The following is a 14,666-nucleotide window of genomic DNA, read 5'->3' on the forward strand; positions in this document are numbered from 1 at the left end:
TTAACTCTGGGGACAACCGAAATAAAGGAGGTTTTTTGGACGGTTACTGTAGCTGATGGAAAAAGAGAAGCTTAGTACAGTATCGCCAGTTTTCATGTTGTGTGCAGAGGTTTTTTTTTTTTATTTTTTTTTATTTTTTTTATTTTTTATGAGTAATTAGCGGCTGTTGGCCGTTGCCAAACGATGCAGCAGCTCTCGTGCAGTGCAGAAAAGAAAAGAAAAAATAAATAAATAAAAAGCCAGAAAAATGGACGTTGGCGTTCTGTTTTTGGAAAGAAAAGACAGAAAAGCCAGCATCTTCACGTGAAGACTGGCCTAGCTCTTCCCATCAGCTACAGTGACCACTCAAAGAATTGCTAAAGTAAAAAAGTATGGCTGCAATTATTTCTTTATTCAGAAGGGCAATTATTTCTTTCCCTCCCACTCCCACTGTAATCGCACAGGACACAAATTTTCTAAAGCTGGCTTACAGGAAATCTTTTTCAAACCAGCCCCTCTCTCTCTCTCTCTCTCTCCCTCCATGGCAAGAGGAATGCTCTTCCCTGCTGGGCTCATGGTCCTAATTGTTGTTCTTGTCCTTGTCCATGAAGCTTGCAGTGCCAACGATAGTCATCATCATTCATGTCATTCTTCCTGCGGCAATATCCACAACATACACTATCCGTTTCGGTTGGAAGGCAATCCACCAATGTGCGGCGGAGATCAAAGGTATAATCTGTCTTGTGAGAATAACCAAACAGTGTTATACTTATATGCTGGAAAATACTACGTACAGAAAATCAATTACGGTGACTACACAATTCGAGTTGTAGACCCAGGTATTCAGAAGTACAATTTCTCCTCCATCCCTCGCTATTTACTAAACAACTACAATTTCAGTTCAGGGGATCCATATACCCTATCTTATCCAGATAACATATATGTCCGTTGTAATAGTTGTCGGGACCAGCAGAGACGGGTAGGGGATCTTTTGTACGATTCGACTATGGCAGCACTGGGTGTGGTTTGGGTGAAGTGCGAAAAGCCAATGATTTCTGAACAGTATTTGGACACGCCTTGTTGCTTGAGTAATGGAGTGAATTCTTCCAACTCTTCTCTATTCCATTCCAAGAGCTATCGATATGTTTTATTTTCCTACCCTGTATCTCTAAGGGATTTGGGGGACTCTTGCCAAATAGAGAAAATGTTTCCGACAGCGTGGCGAGGACTAGCGTACCCAACTAACTGTTCAGACCTTTACCATCAAGTGGCCTATGGTTTTCGGCTTTCATGGGTCCAAGTTTTGTGTGATAACTTCACTGGAGATGACTTTTGCTACCTCGATGACGGGAATTTCCGCGTTCAGTGCGATCGGAGTTATGATCTATGTCACACCCCTCATCCAAATGGTATGATGTTGTTCGCTCTGCTTTGGGCCACGGTTTTTATTATTGAATTTACTTTAAAAAAGCTTTATATCATTTAAATAGAGTATATTTCATATAAATATGTCATATTTTTTATGTCTAGACAATGTGAGACGTTACAATCACTCCCTCTTAGAACCAGCGTCCTCGCTGGTAACCCTCATGGGCTTGTGCACGCTCCCCCATTTCAGGCTGGGCTATGGCTTTGATAGCCTATATAACACTCCTGATTCAAGTGGTATGATATTGTCCGCTTTGGATCAAGTTCGCACAGTTTTTATTATTGAGTTTACTCTCAAAATGTCTCATACCATTTAAAGAGAGTATATTTTATATAAACACATCATTTTTTCTATACCCAAGCAATATGGGACGTCTACGTCTAAAACTTGGTGCGTACAGAATCTGACAAAGAAACACATTTTTCAGTTTCACACAAGCAAATGTGCCATATTTTAATTGATGTATCGTGTTGTGTTTTAAGTGGCTACTAAAAATACTGATTCGAAAATCTAGTATAAAGAGTAGTGAAATATCTTATATTTTCACCATTATTTTCCTTGTGCACGTTTCTTTCCTCTCTTATATATGCCATATTTGATCAACAACATTATCCCAACCATTATTGAACTTATAATGTCTTCTGAGACAAAACATCTTAGTTGATTGAGATCCCATACAATACATAGGTATTGCATGAGTCATGACCGTTCATTTTAAATGAACGCTCCAAATCATGACGTCGAAGCTGAAATAGAAAAAGTGTCGTATTATTTGGGATGTTTGGTGGCCAAACTTTTCACTAGTGATTCGGCCACCGGAGAAGGACCCTTTTAGCTACTAGGGTGATGGCGACCTCCCCCACATGGGCTGAACCATCATTTTTTTTTAAAAAAAATCTTAAATCTTAAATTTCTTGTTTGTTGGAGCATTTATTTGAAAATAGACCATCCAAATATAATTTATTGCACGGTGTAATATCGTAGGAATTGCACCAGACCTCGGTCCCCTGTACCATAACAATGTGATATTGCGTACTGGGTTATGACGATCACATACATAATGGTCAGCTTATATCTTTTAGTTTACATAATGACTTCAAGTTTTTTTTTTTTTTTTTTTTTTTTCAAGCTTGCTAATGTTGATGTTATTCTTTCTCTGTGGAGCAGATTCATCCGATAAATCGATATTTGGAAAAGGTGAGGTTTCTATTTCAAAAAATTGTTTGAAGGATCTTGTTAAGCATGGCCCAAGACTTTTGAAATTATTTGATTCACTTTTTCAATTAATTATTAAAATTTATCTTTTTTTTATAGTTATTGGTGCTGTTAGCAAAATACCGGTACCGCGGTTCATCCGTAAGATCCTGTATCTCTCATTTGTTTTCTTTTAGCAGATCAATTCTTAGACTGTGAAGCATGAAAATAATTTCAACCTGCAAACAAAATGAATATTACTGGCATTTACAAGAAAAAGACAATTAGTTATCCATTGTAATTATATTTCCAACTAAAATAAAAATGCAGATTTTTAGTTCCAAGTTTTCAAATAATGATGTTATTCTTTCTTTGCCAAAGCAGAAGACAAATTATGGTGGATTAACCTATCAGATTGGGTTTCCATAGGAGATTGGCTTTCCATAGGAGATGGGCCATACCATGGTAAGGTTTCTGTCTCGAAAACTTGTGTGTGAGGGTGGTGGTGTAAATGCCAATCAAAGACATACCCAGCAGAAATTTATTACTCATCTATGTGTAAATTAAATAGTCAAAATAGCAACAAAACAACTCACCAACAATGTATATAAATAAATCAAACCACCCACAAGCAAGAAAAACAAGATTTGCACATGGAAAACCATCCAATGAAAGGAAAAATCACTGGACCTATGTCACTGATAATAATAGGTAAATTTAATCATTTAATCAATATTTTAACATTCGTGGGTTCAAACTTCCTTTTAATAGGCGAGTTACACATAAAATATTTAATTTAAATGAAAGAGTAAATTGACGGAGTTAAGGTTTGAAGTCAGAACCTCCAGCTCTAATACTATGTTATATCACCACTTGTCTTAAAAGCTTAAGCTCATAGGAATATGTAAATTTAATCATTTAATCAATACTTTAAGAGAGCAACCAAGTAATTGGAGAGAAAAACTAACAGTCAACATCAACCAGTTCCTACATTTCATTTATTTTTCTCTTAACCACAGAAAGCAATTTAGTTTGCTACCCATTTGGTTGTACTTCTCACATGGGAGAGCACCCAACAATTTGTTAGAAGGATAATATAGAGTGATGGCAGATGATGAGACAAACAGAGGAGTGACCATGTGCTTAGGCATGCAATGGTTGATCTCAAACTTTTAGGCTTTGTTTAGGTATTAGATACAAATAGGAAAATGAAAGGAAAAATATCCAATTTCTTAAGAAATTAGCTTTCTCTCTTGATTTAAAATTTTCCTTAATTTCCTTGACCCCATTATTTCCTGGATAACAACGAGTTAGTATTCTATACATACATGTCTGCTCATCAATTCTATTATAATCTTCTCTTAAAAAAAAAAAATCTACTACACCCCAACTAAAACCTCAGTTACAAGCCTCCATTGGCAAATTATGCATCTCAATCACACATTGGGAAGGAATGGAATAGCGCTCAACCCAACTTAAATCCCAAACATGTGAAGTCTAGAAGTTTATAAAGTTATTTATATTTATTCTTTAAGCATGGCCAACGGGAAAGTTGTTTATGGAATTTTATTAGACCCTAAAATTTTCAAATTATTTGAGTCACTTTCTTGATTAATTAAGTAATTTATATTTTTCTTATTTCTTGCAGACTATTTCAAAAAACTACTGATAATCATGACAATCTATGGCGGTAAGAACCTTATATCGCTCATCTGATCGATCTTCTTTTATTTTTTTCCTTTTTAATTAGTAGATAATTCATTCCACTGTGAAGCATGAAATATTTTGAAATGCAGGCAAGATGTAAATATTATTCACATGAAAAAAAAAAAAAAAAAATTGTGATTAATTACTAGGATTTAGGAAGGCAGTGGGTTGAGCTGTAATAAATAAGATGCTGACAATAGGTCATCTACATGTTTGTTCTTATAATTTATTTTGACGATGTTCTTTCATAGGACCATACCTTGCAGCAAAAGCTGTATTGTTGACTCCGTGTGTGATTGCGTTTTTGATATATAAATGGCGTAGAAGGCATTTATCTATGTACAATGCTGTTGAAGAATTCTTGCAAAGCCACAATAACCTCATGCCAATAAGGTACTCTTACTACGAAATTAAGAAGATGACCAAAAATTTCAAGGACAAATTAGGCGAAGGAGGCTATGGCACTGTATTTAAAGGAACACTTCGAAGTGGCCGACTCGTAGCTATAAAGATGTTGAGTAAGTCTGAAGCTAATGGACAAGATTTTATCAATGAAGTTGCAACCATCGGAAGGATTCACCATGTTAATATAGTTCAACTCATTGGTTTTTGTGTTGAAGGATCAAAGCGAGCTCTAGTATATGAGTTTATGCCTAATGGCTCTTTGAATAAATACATATTTTCCTCAGAAGTAAGTACCTTCCTAAGCTACGACAAAATGTATGATATAGCTCTAGGAGTGGCTCGTGGAATTCAATATCTACATCAAGGATGTGCCATGCAAATTTTACACTTTGATATCAAGCCTCACAACATTCTTCTTGATGAGAATTTGGCTCCCAAGGTGTCTGACTTTGGCTTGGCAAAGCTATATTCAGTAGATGATAGCATTGTCTCTTTGACTGCTGCAAGAGGGACGTTAGGATACATGGCTCCTGAGTTGTTCTACAAAAACATTGGAGGCATTTCATACAGAGCTGATGTTTATAGTTTTGGAATGTTATTGATGGAAATGGCGGGTAGAAGAAGGAATTTAAATGCACTTGCAGACCATTCAAGCCAAATTTATTTTCCTACTTGGGTTTATAACCAATTGCATGATGGAAAAGACATAGAAATGGAAGATGTTACCGAAGAGGAAAAGAAAATAGCCAAGAAGATGATCATGGTTGCCTTATGGTGTATACAGATGAAGCCTACTGAATCGCCCTTCAATGAACAGAGTCATAGAAATGCTTGAAGGAGAAGTTGAAAGCTTACAAATGCCTTCCAAACCTTTCTTATCATCAATAGAGAGCCCCATGAGGGATGCTCGAGTGGATTCAAATCAAACTTGCTCATCAATTCAATCAGAAGAATCAAGTCAAACAACTCAGTTTTAAATGCAAATTAATTTATATGAGTCTCCTCGGTTACATTCCCATTAAATGGGGCAATTAGTGTTCTCATCTATATTTGATAGCACAAAGATGCTTGATGTTTATGTGTAGTACATAAGAGCAGCTCCTTTGATTTATGATAACTTGCCTTATTACATCATTTCTTTTCTTTGAAGTCTATCTTCTCATATTTAACCAATGAATTTTGTTTCAGTTTGAGAAGGTTTGGTGCTATTCTTCGTTCTCCATTAGTCATCCCCTGCTTTGTAAATTTGGCATATCACAATTCCTAAGTTTATGTTTTAAGCATGGAAGAGAACGAGTTAATCAAGCAGCTGTGTTTTCAAAGCTTTGGAAGTATAGAATGTTTAAACAATGATTAAATAAATGTTTGAAGTCGCCCTAGAAAGCTTTGGATTTGATGTATGTGTTGGGTGTGCATTGATTATTGATTAATATGCTTGTGAAAATCCTTAAATTTTAGAATTTTTTTTTTTTTTTTGACATGTCCGCACAAAAGAGGGAGGGAGATTCGAACTAGTGACCTCCTCTTCATTAGGCGTGATCTAGCCGATTGAGCTACCTCTTGAGGACTAAATTTTAGCATATAAGATGTTTGAGAAAACACCTAAGAAAGAATGAGGTTACTTGGACTTTGATGAGAACTTAGTTCATGCAATTGGGGGTACCCAAGAAAGGCAATAGATTTGCATTTGGATACTATTTAGAGTGGTTAGGTACCATCTTAATTGGTTTACTCTTAAGTGCATTTTTTTTCAGCTAGGGTGGAGTTAGAATTGTTGTCCCTTGGGCAACAAATGCTTTCTTGGGTTACGCTACTTTAATGCTTGTGTGTGTGTTGAATAAATTTGTTGATGATTCAAGGAATATGTTGAAAACTTGATGATGATTCAAGGAATAAATTTGCTCAATCGGATGGTAGATCAAAATTTCATGTCTAGATATGTATCAGAGCATATGTTGAAAGTGAAGGGAATTATAAGGTAGTTTGTAACTTCTCTGGCTTTTCAAATAAAGTTAAAACTGGCTTTTTAAAAACAATGAATCAAACACGAGATTTTCTGGAAATATCAGATGACAAAGCAGAAAAGCAACTCCTCCAATCTGAAACCTCCTTGGGAAACTCAAAGATCTAGAAATCAGGATTCTGCTAGGCATCCGTTTACCTCGTCCAGAAATATTTGGCCTAATCCTTTTCCAACCATTTCGATGATGATGCAGCCACCAAAGCCTGCTGGGAGTATGACCCAGTTTAGGCACTTCTCTAGCCCTGAAATGTTGAAATCAAATTCTACAAGAGGTTGGTTGGAGGGAGGTCTCCGGAAGGAAATAATGCAGTGGATGCTACAAAACTAATAGAGAAAGCCCTTTTGGTGTTTCTCAGGAGAAGGAAGACTTTTGAAATTCAACAATGGAAGACACGGTTTCTGAGTTGGTGATTGAAAGGACACAATGTAATGAGAAACTGATGTCTAGAACATTTTTATGGTTCGAATTCATTGCCTCATGAATATTTTAATTTTTTTTTTCCTGAATTTGTATCATTCTTTTCTGGATTCGGCTTAGGTGCGGTAGTGCAAAACTACTGCACCATGCAGTAGTCCAAAAATGCACCGTTTGATGCAGTTTTGAGAAGGAAAAATTCAAAACTGAACCAAACGGTGCAATTTTGGGCTGGGAAAAATAGGTTTTTTTTAAAAATATAACAAACAATTATATAAGAATTAAAAAAATATAAAAAACTAATAATTAAAAATATTAAAACAATTAAAAAAGTTAAAAAAAAAAAAACTAAAAACTAGAAAGAATTAAAAATAAAAACATCAGTTGATCATGATTATGTGAGAAAGTTGGAGGAGGATAATGGAAATCCACCCCCTTGGCCAAAATGGGGCCAAAATGGGGTGGTCCGGCCACCCCATTTTGGCCAAGGGGTGGCTCCACCCCTTTCATTTTTTTTTTTTCTTCTAATTTTTTAATACTTTTAGTTTTTAAATATTTTTCTTTTTCTTTTTCTTTTTCTTTAAAAGAACTATTTGTTTATTGCCCAAAACTGCACCAAACGGTGCAGTTTTGGACCACAGCATGGTGCGGTAGTTTTGAACTACCGCACCTAAGCCTTGCCCATTCTTTTGAGCCTCTTTATTTAAGAAGTTGCAGTTGCTCGAGATCAGAGATGACTTGTCATCATAATAAGAGAATTTTCTGGTGAATTTTGTTTGCTAATGAGTTATCATTGTTGGCAGCTAGCTGAACTTTTATCAAATCGCTTTGGTTAAAACTAATATAAATTCCATTGTCATAATCAATCAGAAGATGACACTTTTAATAAAATTATTAAATTATAAATATAAGAAAAAAGATTAAAAATAATAATTCCTTGGAACACCATTCAGCCTTGGCCTTTGTTGAATGTTTCCATCCCATCACAACAAAAGCCCACACATTCTTATCCAAGGACTTAAAAAAAAGCCCTCATACGCATCTTCAATATGGGCAATTATTCCCATCAAATATTGAGATTGTGCCTTGGCAACAAGGGTCAAAAACACACTCAAAATGTTAGTTGCTCTGATAATAATTGAAGGGATCATATTCAAACCCCAACGCACCACACAAGCAATAATGAAATACGATAAAATAAAATGTTGTAGTGAAAGAAAAACTACAAGGATACCTATAATCACCCAAACAATCAACACCATATTTTGGATGACGAAATGAAAAAGCTTTGAACCCCTCAATAGTAAAACCACTCAAAGGCAGTTAAACCCAAAAAATCAAGCACTATAAAAAATTCAAACTACATGCATAGTAAAACATACAACTCTTGTAGTCTATTAAGACTTCTATGCACAAACAAACTCTTTGCTTACCTTTTTGCCTCAGCTCCTCACTGGCCAAATCTATACCTAAGTTCCTTACCAACCCACTGGTACACTTCAATGGTTGAAAGATATGATAAAGGTTTGTGGTTTGAAACAAAATTCCAAGAGAGATAAAGCAACAAAAGCTTTCAACAATAGCTCTCCTAGCACACAACAAAGGTGAAGCTAAACAACATTACAAAACGTTCTGGGGGCTTAGACTTGGTCTATAGTAGACTATCATCATCCGTATAAAGATAAATGATAGAAAACCCTAATGCTTTTGTGTGAAAAATGCTTCGACATTGTGTAGAAAATCGTTCAGTGTCAGGATGTGTAAATGCACTGTCAGGACACCTTTAGGATTTCTTCATAAAAAACCATTAAAATAGAGAGGTATCAGGATAGCTTGCTAACGAGTCTCTCGGCGGGTAGGCTCTATAATTAATCTTCCACGAGTAGCGTCATGACATTTTTCTGATGCTAGTTCTAAAAGTGCTCTCAGCTAGGCTCTGAAAATCTCCTTTTACAAGCAGCGTCAAGATGCCCCTATAATTTCTTCATAAAAACCCGTAAAAATAGAGCAACGTCAGGACAATCTGCTGACAGCAGTCTCGGGTGGGCTCTAGAATTCATCTTCCACGAGTAGTGTTATGACATTCTTCTGACGGACCTTTTAAGGATGCAATCAGGTAGGCTCTAAAATTTTCCTTTTGCAAGCAGCGTCGAGATGTTTTTCTGACAATCTTCTAGGGTAGGCAGAAGTTCTATTATCACACACCATGTGAGGACGATATCTGACAGTGTTTCTGACAATAGTTTAAAAACTTTAATTCTAAGCCTAACTTTTTACACCAAAACATTTAGGCGATAAAAAAATTTATAACCCTTGTTTGATTTCCGAAATGGGCCAATATCTAAGACCTAACACACATTAACATGGTGGATCCTACCCATTATTCACACTTCATTTATGAATTCTTACTATTTCCCTTGTAGCGCTTAGGATCTTCATTCCAACATGAATTTTATTGAAATTATTTTCTTTTAAATACCGTTCCATAAACTCCTTGGCCTAACTTCTCAATAAATTAATTCATAATCATTTTTAATATCGGCATACGAGTATCTTGTGGACTTAAAATTTTTGTGATACTCTAAAAACTTTTCTATCTTTTCTTGGTTTTTTGGGGGGAAAGTTTATATACCTCTTCAAACTACCACCCCATTGATAATGTCCTCCCAAAATTTTAATTGAGGCAATGTCTCCGGCGTGTTTCCTACCATTGGTGCGTTTTCTTTTTGTTTTTATAGTGTGGGCCTAGGCCTACTTTTAGCAAAATAAATGGTGTGAAAAGTCTTGCTCAGTAGTTTATTCATTTTTAAGCTTTTGTTAAAAGTGCGTTTTGGTTATTTTTAGGCTTTTTGGACCCTTAAAAGTGTTTTCAATTTTTTTTACCAAACGGATACTTTTTTATTCAAACGGACTTTTTGAGTGTTAGCTTAACATTTTTCATTTTTTATAGCTTTTCATTTGGTGATTGCTTCTTGAGCACTTTTTTAAGTGTGTGGTGTGAGCATTGAGTTTTTCCTTGTGGAGTTATCTTTATGTCTACTCAAAATTGATGTGGCTTTTAAAATTATTATTGGATCAACATTTAAAAATAATCTATCACAAATTCAATAATAATTTTAAAAGTTATATCAATTTTGAATGACGAGAAAGGTGATGTCTATCATTACTTTTTGAGACAATATTATGTAGTTGTCTGTACATAATAAGAACTTAGATGGTGACCAACTCACAAAGTATAGACTAAAATACTTCTTTGAGAGTAGGTTATATAGGTTACATGGAAATTAAAACTAATTAAGAAATATTATTTTTAAGCATGTTAACCCATATATAAATAAATGAAACTATATTTAGTGTTTTTAAGAGTGTGGAACATCTTTAGTTAAGATAACTTTGTTTAGAAATTTGTATTTCTTCAATATGGGGATTTGACTGGCTTAGGCTGTGTGGATTCATTTTTTTGAACAACAATTCAGAAACTTTGTTGGGTCTACATTGAGATTTCAGAGTTGATAATGCAGGTAAAGAAAATGGGAATGAAGAACGAAATTAACTTGTATTTCTCAAATTAATTATGTGACACGCCAGAAAAGTCTAGTGTTAAATTCCAATGCCAGAAAGTTTTCTTGGTGTATAAAATATGCTCAAAAAAAAGTCCGAACTTTTCTAACTATATATAATATAGTTATATAGTTATACATGATATACGTATGTACACTGCATGCCAATTCCAATTGGTATATATATACATATATATACCTAATTAATTAATTAATTAATTAGTTTGCACAAAATTTAACTTAAATTCATAAATTATGAATTACCATATTGTTTGTATAAAATTTAATTAATTATTAAATAAAATTATTCACCTCTCATTCTTTATTGACCTGTGAAATTTCACACGTCATAAAATATTTACGTGTGAAATTGACAGGTCAATAATTTGCTGACGTGGCAATTTCACACATCAAGAAATCTTGACCTGTGAAATTGCAAGGTTAGGAAATTTTGGCCTGGTGAAAATTTTTATTGACGTGTAAAATTACCATGTCAGCAAATTTCTGACGTGCCAATTTTACACGTCAAAAATTACTGACATGTTAAACTACCACGTTAGAAATTATTGACGTGGCAATTAAACACGTCACTAATTACTGACGTATTAAACTATCACGTCAAAAATTATTGACGTGGCAATTAAACACGTCAGTAATTTTTGATGTGTAAAATTGCCACGTCAAAAATTTCTGACGTGGTAATTTTACACGTCAATATTTATTGAAGTGTGAAAATTTAACACGTCAGTAAAATATATAATTTTCAAAGTTTTAAAATCCTAAAAAATTTATTGACGTGGCAATGTCTAACAGGTCAGAATTTATTGACGTGTGGATATTGGCAGGTCACTAATTACTGACATGCCAACTTTGCCACGTCAGAAAAATATTTACTGACAGTAATTAGTGACGTGGCAAAAATTCGTGTACTATAGCCATATCAGAAATTGATAGTTTTTTTGTAGTGCCATTTCATTTGAAATGGAGATGAAATGGAAGGTATCTAGTTAGTGTATTTTAAAAGGAAAAATTGTCCAAATAATTAAAATGACAATTTTACCCCTCTATTCTTCTCGACCCAAACAAGACACCACGAATTAAACGTCAAGAAAGTCTTATTGGCATTTATTTTGTACTTTTTGTCGTTAAAAAAAGGCTTAAAAGGTGCTTCTTCTTTTTTTCCCGACATTCGAGTATCCCAACCCAAACGAGACACCAAGAATTAAAGGTCAAGAAAGTTTTATTGGCATTTAATTTACGCTTCCTACGAATAAAAAACGCTCGAAAGTTTTTTTTTTCTTCTTTTTTTTTTCCGACATTGGGTACCCTGACCCAAACGAGATGTCAAGAATTAAAGGTTAAGAAAGTTTTCTTCGCATTTAATTCGTGCTTAAAAAACTGAAGAGGATCATAGTTCGTTAAAAAAAAGCTTGGAATAAGTTTTTTTTTTTTCTTAATTTATTTATTGTTATAGGGTGCCCTAAGCCTACATTTAGCAAAATAAATGGTGTGAGAAGTCTTGCATACTAGTTGAATAATGCTACACTTACTCTCACTTCTTTACATAATTTTTCCACACCTATAGGTATTGAAAAATTATATAAAAAAAGTAAGAGTAAATGTAGGATTATTCTTGTAGTAATGGTCTCTTTTTTTTTTAAAAAAAAAAACGGAAATATTAAATTTCAATGATAAGATATGAAGAGTATAAAGGTCTTACAATACATAGCACAAAGCTCTTACATTACAGAGCGTAACCTCTGATAAAACATAGCCAGATGCTATGAAGTTACAAAGTCATGGATTCAATCAAAATTTTTTACAATCAAGTATTATCTATGCCTTATGCTTCCGCTAACAAATGCAGTTATGAATCACATCTGCAGCATATCTGCTATGAGCAAACTTGATCTAGGACATAGTTTGCACCTATTTCGGCCGTGAGAGATAATCTTCCACACCAATCTACTCCTCCTCGACCCAAAAGGCCAGGAGAGAACTCATGTCATCGACCCAAAGGCCAAGACGAAAAAAACTAAAAAAATCAAAGCTAAAAACTAAAAAACAATAAAAACCCCAAACACAGCAGCAGTGGAGGAGCGCGACATCGTAGACATTCTGAAAAGACACGCCTTGGCTGGTGAAGACGAGTAAATCTGAGTTTGAAAACCTAGATCAAGATCTAGATCTATAAACTATATCTAAACCAAAACCACCAGAAACGGGAGCCAAAAGATACTACAGCGAAGACACTGGCCACTGCTACCGGGGGAGGAGGGAAGAACGCCTCCTCTATGATTTCTTTTTTTTTTTTGGGAAACTTCACTTTGGCCTCCTGAACTTCCATCCGATTTTACAAATCCCCCTTGAACTTCTAAATCTCTCATTTTGGACACCCGAACTTTCAATTACTCTTAATTAGAACCTTTTTGTTAATTTTAGCAGTTAAAAATACAAAAAAAGACCAAAATGTCCTTGATTTTCATTTTTTTAAAAAAATAAAAAAACGTTTTGGAAGTTGAAATTTTATACAAAAGTTAGGGGTATAAACGTCATGTAACGTTTAAAATCTGACGGAGGGGTCCACATTGAGAGTAATTGAAAGTTCAGGGATCCAAAATGAGAGATTTGGAAGTTCAGGGAGGTTTGTAAAATTGAGTGAAAGTTCATATGGCCAAAGTGAAGTTTTCCCCCCCTTTTTTTTATAGTGTTACTTGGAGAAAAAAAAAAAGAAAAAAAAAATTCTAAAGAGAAGACAGAGCCTTCCTCTCTCCGATCAAAAAGCATGTTGTAATGGTCTATTAACTAGAAAAATCAGCATGAAAAGAAAATTGGAGTCGGTGGCAGTTGGCAGTGGTGCAAGGCCAACTATAATTTGGGTTGAAAATTGGTCAACCGTGAGGCCATAATAAACTTGAGTCATCAAACAAGACCAATAAGGTCAAAAAGATTAGCTACTTGGCCAAATATAGCTAGACAACTTCGACTTTTTTTTCTTTTTTTTTTTCTCAACCAATTTTTTTTCTCTTTTATTTTTTATTTTTATTTTTGAATTAACTTTCCTAGAAAAACAAAGAACAAAAGATACACGAACAAAAAACTGATAACAACTCTTACAAAAAAAAAAAAAAAAGGAAAAAACTTATAACGACGATGCAAATTCGTGCCATGTGAATTGGAGTTATTTTCTCTGTGGTGTTCGATGACTTTGTGCCACAGACAACAGCGAGGGCGTTGTTTGGTAACTAATGTTGCCAAACATAACGCAACGTTGCACTATTTGCTGTCAAAGGCAAAGCATGGGTTGGCGAAACGTTGCACTATTTGCTGTCAAAGGCAAAGCATGAGTTGGCTCAAAGGCAAAGCATGGGTTGGCGAAACGCTGCACTGTTTGCTGTCAAAGGCAAAGCATGGGTTGGCGAGATGCATTCGATACGGAACCTTGACATAAATGGTTGCAGGGAAGAAAAAAAAAAACAAAGCCGCGTTTAAAGAAAAGAGACAAATAAAATTACTATATTGTCCCTAAACACGGTGGGTTCAACTTTTTTCCTCTGTTCACTTTCACACAAGCATTTTGATAATTTCGTACCTGAGGGCTTATGTGTGTTTTTACACGTATTGGCTCGTCCAAAGACTCGTCTTTTTCCCAGTCAATTGCCCCGTAGAGCCTTAGGTTTGGCAATGTAGTTTGCAAAATGGGATGGCTGTAGTTTGGCAATGTAGCGTGCCACGTGAATTGAGTAATGACGTTTGTTGACTGAGTGCCACCGACAACAACGACAACACTGGCTTGTATAGCTTTAATGGTGCAGGTTTGCTACAGCGTTCTTGTCGGCAACATGTAGTTCTTGTTTCCAATGCTGTGTATAACACTGAAGCTTCACGGAAAATTCCCTTTTTTTTTGGGGGGGGGTAATACAACCACCCCATTTTGCAAGTTCTTCGCGAAAA

The 14,666-nt window shown here is 35.0% G+C and overlaps 1 pseudogene; it reads left to right on the plus strand.

The window, feature by feature from the left end:
* The first annotated feature begins 391 nt into the window (after window positions 1-391).
* Window positions 392-5,848, plus strand: LOC132174651 (G-type lectin S-receptor-like serine/threonine-protein kinase SD1-13; annotated as a pseudogene).
* Window positions 5,849-14,666: the final 8,818 nt, after the last annotated feature.

This window comes from Corylus avellana, chromosome ca3 (genome assembly GCF_901000735.1).
Source record: "Corylus avellana chromosome ca3, CavTom2PMs-1.0".
In the NCBI taxonomy this organism is placed as follows: domain Eukaryota; kingdom Viridiplantae; phylum Streptophyta; class Magnoliopsida; order Fagales; family Betulaceae; genus Corylus; species Corylus avellana.